At 41.2% G+C, this 12594-nt stretch overlaps 1 long non-coding RNA gene across 1 annotated transcript; it reads left to right on the forward strand.

Annotated features, from left to right (window-relative positions):
* Positions 1 to 1438: 1438 nt before the first annotated feature.
* On the forward strand, positions 1439 to 6185 carry LOC135321646 (uncharacterized). The gene is made up of 2 exons (XR_010381551.1): positions 1439 to 2198; positions 3837 to 6185. It is a non-coding gene; the product is annotated as an uncharacterized LOC135321646 (long non-coding RNA).
* Positions 6186 to 12594: the final 6409 nt, after the last annotated feature.

The following is a 12594-nucleotide window of genomic DNA, read 5'->3' on the forward strand; positions in this document are numbered from 1 at the left end:
AAACCCTCCTACAGTTTTCTTTATTAGAAGCTAAAGATAAGATGCAAGTGGAGTGGTTTAACAGATTTGTGAGTCTGGAGCTCAGAGGCTAGATCTGGATTAGAGAGAGAAACTTGGTCATCAGCATTAAACATGTAAATTCACTGGCATTGAGATCACCTAGAGATTAAGGGGACACACAAAAAAAGAACAGAAGACCAGAATCTAAGTAACCCCAATAACTTGAGGATCAGTAGATTTGGAGAAGAAGCAAGGGAGACCAAGGAGACAAGGAGAGAATGTGAGAGAATGGTGTCTCATTAGCCAAGCAAAGAGAGTATTCCGGGAAGGTCAACAGAGATGCGTGCTGCTAAGAAGTTAAGTGCAACGAGAATGTGGAAATGGCCAGTAGAACTGGCAACACTGAGATAAATGTTGACCTAGACCAGAGGAGTTTCACTGGGAACTGTTGGTTGATTGGTGTGTAAATGTGAATAAGAAATTGGAGAGAGGCTATACAGAAAACTCAAGTTTGAAAAGTTCAGTTATGAAGGGATGCAGAGAATCTGGTCGTAGCTGGAAAAGTTGTTACTGATGCTAGAGCATGTTTGCATGCAACTGGAGGAGGATTCTGAAAGAGGAGGAAACTGATGATGTAGAGAGGAGAGGTAACAGAGCAAGTGGAGGAACTGGCCTTTGATGGGGAAGGGACATTCTCCCCGCAGTAACTGGAGGAGAGGGACATGACACTATTACAGATATCGGTTTGGTTGTTGGAGGATGGGGAGTTTACTTCTGAGGGCTTCTTTTACCTGATGAAACTGAAAATTTTCTCTGCCTGTTTGAGCCACTCCCACCCCACTTTGGTGTACATTGTGCATCTGCTTATACATTAACTAGCTCCTGTTAGAAGTCATGGGACTGCCTACTCACCAAAATAAAAACAAATAAAGAAAAAACAAAAAAGCACGCTTCCTCCTGGCACAAAGAAGACAATGCCTTAGGTGATGCCATTCCTTTCCCAATCTTGTAAGGGAGTCACAATAACCCACTACCCACCTTGTTGGACTATGTAAACTGTCAATGTGTTATTTTGATGTATAACCCTCCGTCTCAAAAACTTATATAACCGTGCTTTGACTTCTGACGGGTGGAACAGTCCTCAGAGCTTTCTGAAAAACTGTCTCCCAGGTTATAATCCTCAAGTTGGCTCAAATAAAAATTTCCATTTCTTTCTTAGATTGACTAATTTTTTTCATTGACAAGAGTATCAAAAATCGAGGCAGAAAAACACAGCGTTACTCGTAATGCAACTCCCTGACTTATATGCCCAGCAGTTTTAGGTCCAACCTTGTGTAACCCCCAAGGAGGAAGGAGACCAGGGTTTAAAGTTCAGGCCTCCCAGGTTAGAGAGCCTGTTTAAAGTTCAGGCCTCCCAGGTTAGAGAGCCTGTAAGATTCCGGCGCTGTTACAGAATGCCCTGCGCGCCAAGACGCCTCAAAAGGCTCTTGGCTCCTCCTGCCTGCAGGCGGCGCTGTGGAAGCCGAGTCCCCGCGCAAAAAAGGCAACGTTCCCAGAATGCCCTGCGTGTTCCCATGGCGACGGCCGCGCGGAGCTGACAGATGCAGGCAGCACCCCGAGCTGCTTCTCGGACACTGTGGTCCTCATGCGCGGCACAGAGGCGGCGGTGGCGCCTCAGGAAAGGGTACCCCGAGTCCAAGGAGGCCTGGAATCCCAGAGGCGGGCTCAGCGGCCCCGCCCCGGGTCTCGGGCTACGCAGACGCTGCAAGTGGCATCAGGTGTGAGCGGTGACACCTTGGCCCGGCAGAGGGGCGGTCCGCGGTCTCAGAAGGACGAAGCCTGCTGGGCCCGAGCCTGGCCCGGAGGAGGCGCCGTCGGGATGCTCGGACTGACTGAAATCTGCAGCTCTAGCCCAGCAGTCCAACCCGAGCTCAACCGCTTGGGCCCAGAGAGGGCCGTGCAGGGAAATCTGTGCGCTCAGGCCTGGACGCTAAGTTCCTTGAAGCTGACTGAAGTTTTTAAATCTTTGTTACCCATGCAGCGTGTGGCCCCAGTGGGCCCTCTACGAACGCTTGTTGAATCAATGAATTAATGAATGAAGAAGCCCTATGCATAACCACTGATTTTACAGTCAGCCCAGGGCTTTCTGAGTGATGCTGTTTCTCTGAAGCTCATCTTGCATGCTGGGAATACTACTGGTAAGGTACACAGAATGGGAGAAAGAAGAACAGAGGGAATTACAGCTAAGAAGGGAAAGAAGTCCCGTAGGGGAACGGAGTTTAATACTAAATTTCAATAGTAGGGACTGTCACTTGAACAGCAGTTCTTTAGAAAATGATGATGATGGTTGCAACTGTTATTTTAGTTTCAAGGCTTTCAAAGATCCCCTGAGGGGGACAGTAACTCAGTTTCCTGATACTTAGCTTAAATTGAAAAAGTGTTTCTCAAGAAACATGACAATTGATTTCTTATTGCCTTTTCACTAACACCAAAAAGAAATAGTATTCAGAGTAGGATCTTTACAGATGAGTAGAATGAGTTACGGAGAACTTGAAGTGACTTGTTCCAGGTCATATAGTTAGTGGTTGAGAATACAGCCTAGATTTCTGGAGTTCTGGTTCTATGCTCTCTCTCCTTCCCTTCAACAAATATTTATTGGGACTTCTTTCCTGTAATAAATACTAATACTCACAGATTTATTCTTATTGGGTTGTGGCTGCCTACTCAAGCTTCTGTTTCACCTTTTCCAAGTTATCAGGAAGCTCTAGGGCATTTTCCTTATTCTCTTGTATCATCTTCTAGGGAAAGTGATGTTTTGATTTTCTGGTGCAAATGGTTTTGAAAAAGATCATTGATTTATCATTTCTTTCTGACATTTGTAGTGTGCCCTTGGGGCACATTGTTTTCCATTTAAATTTCATTGTAGTGGAGTGAAATTACCAGTTGTAGAAGTCTCTGTAAACGTAACTTTCTGTATTTCTTTCTTATAAACACATGAATGCATTTAAGATTATCTCCCAGGAAATGCTGAAGTCAGTTCCATGGGTGCTTTATCACACAGTGTTATAACACATTTACACAACTGTGTCTTATGATGGGTACATGCACGACTGTGTCTTATGCTATGTACTCAAATGTTCCAATTAAGGATCAAATTTTTTGTTTCAGGCTGTTTCTCCAGTTAGAAGTGGGTGTCCGTGACAGTTCCAATGACTGACTTCTTTATGGTTTCCCTCCCCCTCCACTATTCCTATAAAACAAGAGCCTATGTATTCAGTATTCCACCTCTGTTAGGGTATAAATCTGCTTTGTTTGCAGCAAAATTTTAAGTTTTGGAAAGAGGACCAGCAAAACCATGACAAACTCTTCCTGGAATGATATCATCAAAACCTTGCCCATTTCACATATTGAGAAGTCTGGCTTCTCAAGATCCAGGTCATAACTTCTCACCTGATATGAACAAAGGTAGAAGGCTTTTAAATATTACTGGTGAGGACAAGTGTGAAGCCATCCTGAGACAAAAGGAAATACGTTTGTGGGTCCAGGTGGCAGTGCCCTTTGATGACACGGTCACCTGTTTCTGAGCACAGGAGTAGAAGAACCTGGATAAGCATCAGAACGAACTTTAGATGCATGTGATGAGGATTGTGGATGAGACTGTTCTCTCTAGGAATTTTTGTTGAAAATTTGAGAGTAATTCATGAAATCAAAGACTAAGCAAGCCTCAGCAGGTCATCCACACTTAGTGTTTGCTGCTTGGTCAGCCTTTAATAAGACAGCAAACTTCTGACCTGCCTATCCAGTGCCTCTGAAAGTCACATGCCTTTGTTTTTAAGTACTTTTGCAGGTGAAGATTCAGCAGTGATTGACTGAGTCATCCACGTAGTGGTGAAAGAGTAGACGGAAGATCATTCCCTTGGAATTTCCCTGCTGACAGTGCTGACTGTCAAAGGGGAGTAGAAAATGTCACCTATGAGAGGAGAAAACTAGCTGTACTTTTGCTATTTGAAAATTATGTCATCACTTCCTTATTCTATGAGAATGACTTACATAGGGGAAAGAAGCAGCCTCTTTCCTGGTGGATATGAATGAGGAAGGATGTAGCCGTAAGAACTGCTGAACCAACACACGGAAGCAGCACTGAGAGATCGGGAAACCTCATCCTGTTAACACTGCTGGAGCCCTGTGTTAAGGGCTGTGAAGAGCATCCGCGTTTGGCTGTTTTGGGGGTAAGTAAGGAGTTGGAGCACTGACATTTGAGTCCGTGCATTGAGGGGACATGAATTCCTTTCCTTAGTCTTCTTGTCATAGTGGCTGCGTTGGGGTTTGGGAAATGGAAAGGACTGAAGTAGAAAATAGAGCTCATTGCTCTTCTAGACAGGACTCAAGATGTTGTTTTGTTCACTGATCGATTTATAAATCAAAAATAGAACAAAACCCCTAAGATGTGACTAAGACTTCATCTCTAGAGATAAATCGAAGGTATGTTTCCCTTTCGAAGAGAATGGGTGCTTTTCATAAATATATAATGTCTACTATATATACTACATATTATATGTATCATGGTGAAAATTGTAACTGCCATTTGGAAGCATGGACATGGGCTGTTTTTTGTTTTGGTTTTGGTTTTTAATGCTTGGTGTATATGAGATTGATGCCTGAAAAGTTAAAACAGTCAGTAAAGCATTGAAGTTCAGTACATCACATCATAAAAGAGGATTCTGCAGAGCATTGTATGGGTTTCACTTCTGGCTTTTGTTCTCAGGGAGCAAATAAACCAAGACTTGTACAGATCACTAGCTTTGTAATTGTACCTCACGAAAGAGTTACCTTTGAGAGTACACAGTAATCTCCCCTAGTCTACAAATAAAAGACATCGGCTTCTTCACTGGTTTAATGAGATTCCTAAACTCTAAACCAGACAAATAATACATAAGACAAGGGAAGTTTTAAGGGTATTGCATCTTTGTTTTGGTTCTATAGATAACAAGGTAAAACTATGAAGTCCTAAAGTGGGCCTTAAAGTGCCACGTAACAGATTCCCTACTCACACATAGACACGTTTGAAGCCTGATATGATTCCCTTTCCTGGCATCGTTTCCTCCTGAATTCGGCAGCATGTAGGATTCTGTGATTCCAGCCTTTAAGACGAGGTCTTTATTTAATTTAAAAAAAATAAGCGAATTCCAGAAGAGCCACAATAATAGCACAGGTCACTTGTTACCTCACCATCTAACTCAGTTTCATCTCTTAACATCTGTACCTTTGAGAACATATACCCACTGGTTATACCCAAGTATCGTCCACCTCAGACAATACCAGCTTCCTGGGAAATGGAACAGTTTCTCAGTGAACTCTGTTCACTCAAGAAGCTCCTTTAACCTTTTCCTAGATTCCTCCCCCCACCTGAGTTCTGTCCTCTTTTAAGAAAACTGTTTTGTGCTTAGTGATGAAGGGCAGAATGAACCTAATCCCAAAGTCCCCCTTTGATGCCATTAACAGGCTGCAGGTGTGACAGTAACATAGTCAAGAGGGTCTGAGCTGCCTGGTTCCATCATCTCACACTGCCCTCTGTTCTCTCTCTCTTTTTCTTAAGTCTGCCAAATTCCTGGGATGTCCTGATGTCCCTTTTTAGGCTGCCCCCACCATGGTATGTCCAGTATGTGCTGGATTCTGGCCATATAGTTAATGCATGGTAGATGCCAACAATACTCTGGGAACAAAATTAACAACTTCCCTGAAGCTCAGGAAGCCGAATCCTCAGGACTGCACAGAAAAGCCTGTGACTTACTCAGGTCCTAACTTGGAAAAGTCACTTTCTCCTCCACAAGGCACTTTGGAGAAGATCATGTAGCCAGAGCACGTAACACAGAGGTTGTCAAAATCAGAATTCAAAGGCTAGGGAAGTGTTGCACGCAAGAAGTGGCCGAACAACCAACCCCTCAGTATACCTAAGCACAAGGGGAAACCCACAGGTCAGTCGTGCACGTGCCCAGGTTCCACCCAGAGACCTCCTGCTCAGAACCTAGAGCGGCCACATCAAAAGACACCAACCTAAAACATCCTCTCTGTCTTGCTGATGGTTCAGAAGGGTTGGCAAGAGCTCATTTAAGAATACAAAAAATGTAAAAAACCAAAACCAATCTTTTCTTTTTCCCAAGTTACAATAAAGCTTTTGAAGCACATATGTTGTTCAATTTTGCTATGTTTTATAAAACATTATTCATTTAATGTCAGCTGTTTACTAACTTTAAATTTTCCACATTTAACATGACGGGGGTAATTTTCTTATGTATCTTATACAAATGTCAAAATCTCATTTTGTGTACACAGTTACTTACCTGGATATATCCAAGGGCTCTGAAAATGGAAGAGAGCCTATTGCTTTACGATCTTGTATAGTTAGCAGAGGACCTGTCAGATAGTGCATAAGGGTCACCAGTTCCCCAAGATTATAAATTTCACAAGGGAAGTGACACTAGGTATGGTCACCACTGTAGCCCTGGGCCTCATTTGCTGCTTGCCCCGCATTCAACAGACACTTGTCTTCGTGGGCTTCTCACCACACCGTATGTCAGGAAAATATGTGACTCTGATACTGTAATAATGTCACCTCATTTATTGCACACATCAAGTTACAGGGTGCAGATGGTCCAAACCTAGCTTGGCCAGTGCCCAAACTCTTCCTCTCGCTGAAAACAATCATATCTTCACATGGATTTTCTTTCCATCTCACCCGTGACTGGTTGGCTTAGCTGGATAATCAACAAAGCAACAAGGATAAGGTGGTGCATCTTATCTCTGAGTAAGCTTTACCTGTAAAAGGGAGATTTTTTCCCCCTATTTTTCTCTAAAATGATTTTCCTTTCCCCCAAAAGAAAATCCCATCTTCATTTTTGTATTATATCCAATAATTTTAAAGTACCAGCGAAAGTGGAAAAAGTGCTTCAGATACAATGTTAATGGAAAAAGAAAAACAAACAGCACCCAAGACTGGATACATAGTATCTCACTTTATAAAAGATAGTGTGGGTGTGTGTATTGTGTATACACATTGATAGAAAAAAAACTGAAAGGAGATAAACCACAACATTCACAGTAGTAATCTGTGGGTAGTGGGACTGTGGCTTTTTTCCTTCTTATATTTCTTTATACCTTCTTGTACTTCCCAAACATTCCAAAACTACCATGTATTACTAGTTTTAAATACCTCTTGACAAATGCATATTACTTCTCTGTTGATAAATCTGTTATACATTGTTGTTGTCTGTCTTATTGTTTTCTCTTTCATGAAACTTTTCTCTTTCACAACAAAATGATCACTCTTACCTCTCTGGTATCCTATGATAATCCCTGAAGTGTTTATTTCCCAAACTTTAATCCTTCACTTTCTTCTCACTCAACAACCTCTCCCTGGGTGATTCTGTCCACTCACAACACTTCACCTACCAATCATATACTGGTATTTCTCCTAAGCTCCAAACCCACATAAACACCTGCTTGCTGTATATCTCTTCTTGGATGCCTCATAGGCATCACAAACTCAACAAAGTGTGGTCATTCCCAGCTTGACTCTTACCCTTGTATCTGCCTGCGAACAACATTGCTCCTTGACTATTCCTCATCTCGCTCAAAGGCACCACTAGCTCCCCTACTGATGCTTCAGTCCCTTCCCCCATTGGTTGATTACCAATTTTTACACTGATTTCAGTTCTTTATTATCACTTTAATCTTCCTGCTTTTCTTCATCTGCACTGCCACCCCCATATCTCATCTGGATCAACATGAGACCATCTCCTATCCAGTGTTCCTGACTCTAGTCAACTTCCACAGCCACCTGCCCACCAGAGGGATCTTTATAAAAATGCAAATTATTCCATGCCACTCTCCCACTTAAAATTCTTCACTGACTTCTCATTGCCTCAGGCTAACGCTTTTTTATTATCTGGACCCCCCCTCTCCAGCTTCATCCCTTGTTGCACCTCCTTTCACTCTGTCTCAGGTATACTAAATAACCTGCCTTTCTCCTAATTCGCCATGTTCCGGTTCTTTGCATGGGCCTCCCTTACATGGAGTAGCTTTCACTATGTATTCAAGCTATATTATGTTTTCCATCCTTCACATTCCAGCTCTTTGCATGGACTCCCCATATCCACCGTCTCCACCTGCCTAATTCAAAGTATAAAGTCACACTTAAGGAGAAGTTTACGCTGACAATAGAAGATAAAAGATTAAAAAGTCTACACTGGAAGATAAGAAAGGTCACAAATCAATTACCTAAGCTTCCATTTTAAAAAACTGGGTGAGAAAAGAGTAAATGAAACCGAAGTAAGCAGAAGAAAGGCAATAAGGATTAGATCTGGAATCAGTTAAATAGAAGACAAGAAAACAATAAGGGAAATTAGTGAAATCAAAAGCTCGTTCTTTGACCAGTTTAAAAAAATTATAAGCCTCTAGCCAAACTAATTATAAATAAAGAAAAGACAAAAATTATTATCAGCAGTAAGAGAGAATCTCACTATAGATTCTACAGTTATTTAAAGTATTTTTTAAAACAACATTATGAACAACTTCATGCCAATAAATTTGACAACTTATGTGAAATGGACAAATTCCCACTAATTACCAAAGCTCCCTCAAGAGGAAATAGATAACCTGAATACCCGTATATCTATTAAAGAAGTTGAATTTATAGTTAAGATCTTCCCCCCAAAGAAAATTTCACCAAACATTTAAGAAGGAAAAAAAATTATTTCTACACAAACCCTTCCAGAAAATTGAGAGAGAATACTTCCCAACTCATTCTATGAAGCCAGCATTATGATAAAAATATGAGATAAAAATAGAAGAAAATTAAAGACCACTATTCTTTATACACAGATTTACAAACTCAATAAAATTTTAGCCAATCAAATCCAATAATATATAACAATAATAATCCAACATGACGAAGTGCGGTTTGTCTCAGGAATGGAAGGCTGATTTAACTCTTGAAAATGAATCAGCATATTAATCTATATGAACAAACTAAAAAAGAAAAACCATTCTGATCCATTCATGATTTTAAAAAACTCTCAAAAACTATAAATTAGAATGGAACCTCCTCAATCTGAAAAAGTGCATCTGCTAAAAACCTATAGCTAACATCGTATATAATGGGAAGGATTGAATTCTTTCCCTAAGATCCAGAACAAGGCAGGGATATCCACTCTCACTACTTCTATTCAACATTGTACTGGAGATTCTGGCCAGTAAAGTAAGGAAAGCAAGATAAATAAAAGGCATCCATAACAAAGAAGTAAACTGTCTTTATTTGCAGATCACATGATTTTTGTAGAAGATTCAGTGGAATCTACAACAAAGCTCCCAAAACTATTGAGTTTAATAAGGTTGCAGGATACAGGGTCAATATTCAAAATTCAACTGTACTTTTATATACTTGCAGTGAACATTAGGTATTTGAAATTTTAAAAATTTGCTTTAAAATAGCATAAAATATTATAAAATATATACAAGACTGCACATAGAAAACTGCTTGTCACATAAAGAAATACTGAATGAATAAAGAAAGGTGGTAGGGTCCAAACTCAAGGCCATGCATTCTGATGTCAGAGCCTTTACTCCTAACCTTTCACAACAAACACAATAAAGTTTTCTTTGGTTTTGGGTTTTGGGGTCTTTGGGGGGGAGGGGCGGTAATTAGGTTTATTAATTTTTTTATTCTTGGAGGAGGTACTGGGGACTGAACCCTGGACTGCATGCTAAGCATGCACTCTACCACTTGAGCTGTACTCTCCCTCCCCAATAGTTTTTTTCCTAACATAAAAGTATTCTTTAAGTTTTACTGTTTAGTTCCCATAAATCCTAAGAGTGTTGGTCTCTTTAGTAACAGCTACTAAATGCCTGGAACCTTCTAGCATTTGGTGACAGTAAAACTTGAAAATTAAAATAATCACAGTTTGGGTCTTAAAACTTCTTAAGAATTCCTTCACCTTAGAATATTGAGGAATGGTGGCCAAGACCAGAGGCTTAACAAAGAAATGACTGTGCCTGTTACCTATATCTGCAAACTTGGAAAGAATTTCTTGTCACTGACAACCTCCTGCAAAATGTCACCTTGGCCTTACTTTCAATAGTTGGCCACACCTATAGGTGTGAACACTTCCCTATTTTGAATCACATTAAAGGCAGTAAATACTCAGTCATTGGAAGATGCAATGAAATTTGCAGCAGCTGAAATATCATTACACTCTAAAAGGTGATGGTAGAATCTGAGTACCATGTCTCAGCTATGCACAGAATGGAGTTAAAGAATATCATAGGTATTCTTTTCTCAGGCAGCTGCCTGGGCAGTTAAAGGAGGTTTGAGTAGGGGCATGGGATCACGTATCAGTCTCTATCAGTCTCTAATCTTAATGAGTCAAGGTGGACCTTTCAAGGGTGAGCCCAGTTCCCTCAGGAGACAATGTTACATAACATGGGAAAATGAGTGTGATGTGATATCAAGTTAAAAAGGTCAGATAAAAAAGTACATGCAAATTGTATCTCTGGCTACAATAGTGTTTGCCTGAAAAGGCAGAGATTTCTGAAAACAAACCCCTGTATTTCTGAAAGCTTCATCTTTTCATTTTTCTACTGAAAAGGAACTATATCAGAGCCATGGGGAGGTAGTCAGGACCATTCCTGAGTTCTCCAGCACATAGAAGAAATGGTTTCATCCCATAGGCTTTAACTCCCCAAAAATATTGATCATAAGCCTCATGCATTCAGGGCCTGCAGATGTGCAGCTGCCTGGTTTCAGTTTATAGTTTTCTGACCATATATTCTTGGCTTGTGAAAGCTGACATAAGTGCCAAGATTGGTAATGACATTGTCACAAATCCACCTGGAGACTATTTAGATGGGGAAGTTTATTTCCCTGGAGGCCACTTCTCTAGAGAGTGCTGCAGGGGAGAAGAGGGAAGCACATGTTCAAACTGACCCATAAATATAAACTAATAGTGTTAAATGGCACAAGCCAGGGGCCAGTTCTATGACTTAAAGACAGCCTTGCTATGTTCACAATGAATTATGAGGATCTTAAGAGATAATTACATCTCTCTCTCCATTCTGACCCTGAACAGAGCCATCTCCCAGCCTGCTTGTACCCACAACCAAATCAGGTGAGTTTTAGAGAAGAAAGAACAAGGAGCTTTTCAACTTGATAAACAAATGCTTTTAGCTGTTGAATGAACTGCTCTATTTTTAATTTTTTTTTAAAAAAAGAACTGTTTAATTTCACAAGTAATATGATACTGATTTCATATATGTGGTGTTTATACATACATATATACAATACATTTTGAGAGATTTCCTCTCATACTTTGGATCAACAAAGGGTCTTAGTGAAATTGGTTGCATTTGTAGCACACCTGGGCAAATGGAGCTCTCAGTCCTCTCAGTTTAATAAGGATTCACAGGAAACAAGAAAGATAAAAATTCTGGCTGGACTCTATTTTTTTGAAGAGTTCCTTAAGATGATATTGAACTGTTTGACATTCTACATTCATAGCATTCTGATAACTCAGTGTATACTTACTTTGTTGTAGTGAATTGCATAACATCTTTTTGCCCTACAAAATCAAGGAGGGAACCATAAGGTTCAGGAGTTCAATAAAAGTTTATTACATTTAATAAATTAAATTAAAAATTTCTGATTATTAAACCCTGTGAATAACCAGCTTTTTAAATACTGACTTAATCTGTATACACAGAAAAATACTTCTGGACTTTTTAAGTTTTTTTTTGTTTTTTTTGTTTTTACCTATTTGTCTTCTGTAACTCTTCAGGTATACTAATCCCCAGCTGTTAAATCTCAAACCCTAAGACACATAGGCTTGACATACAAAAATCATTATCTTAACCTAGTTTGGTTTTTTTTCTCCCAAACTGTGGAGAGAAAAACCTCAAGCCTAATTTTAGACTTACGTAAACCGCTAGATTATCTATCTGGTTTCACTTTTGCAGAAAATCAGAGAAATAAATAACATGAAGCAAAGTTTAGACACGCCGTCAAGCCCAATTTGTGTTTTAATCCAGGAAAGAAATGCAAACTTCTATTAGCTTTTAGAAACCAAAAAGGCCACGAACACGAAGCCGCCTCGGGAGTTCCGCTCTCCTTTTCTCACAAACAGCCTAGCTCAGGCCCCTCCGCCGCTTTTCCCCTGAGCTCCCCAGGGTCCCCACGGGATGTGCAGAGAACCCCGCTCTCCTCAACGGTCCGCTAACGACACGTGTTCTTTCTGCCCAGTTGGGGTGCCCGGAGCCCCGCCCACCTCGCGTTCCCCAGGCCCCGCCTCGCCCGCCGACCAATCGCGCCCCGAGGCATATTCCGACCCCGCCCCTCCGGCCCTGGCCCGCCGCCTTTGTTCTCCCCCGCTCCTTCTCTCAGCCTGTGCGCTCCCGGCAAACCGAGTGGCAGCTGCTGATTGGAGGCCGCGGCGCAGCCAATCAGAAGAGGGCACCTCACGTTAGCGCTCCGAGCTTTAAACGCGGCAGCGGCGGGGCTCGCGGAGGAGGTCGGGGAGGAGGGTCCGCGCGGAGGGCGGTGCCGCG

This window comes from Camelus dromedarius, chromosome 7 (assembly GCF_036321535.1).
Source record: "Camelus dromedarius isolate mCamDro1 chromosome 7, mCamDro1.pat, whole genome shotgun sequence".
In the NCBI taxonomy this organism is placed as follows: Eukaryota; Metazoa; Chordata; class Mammalia; order Artiodactyla; family Camelidae; genus Camelus; species Camelus dromedarius.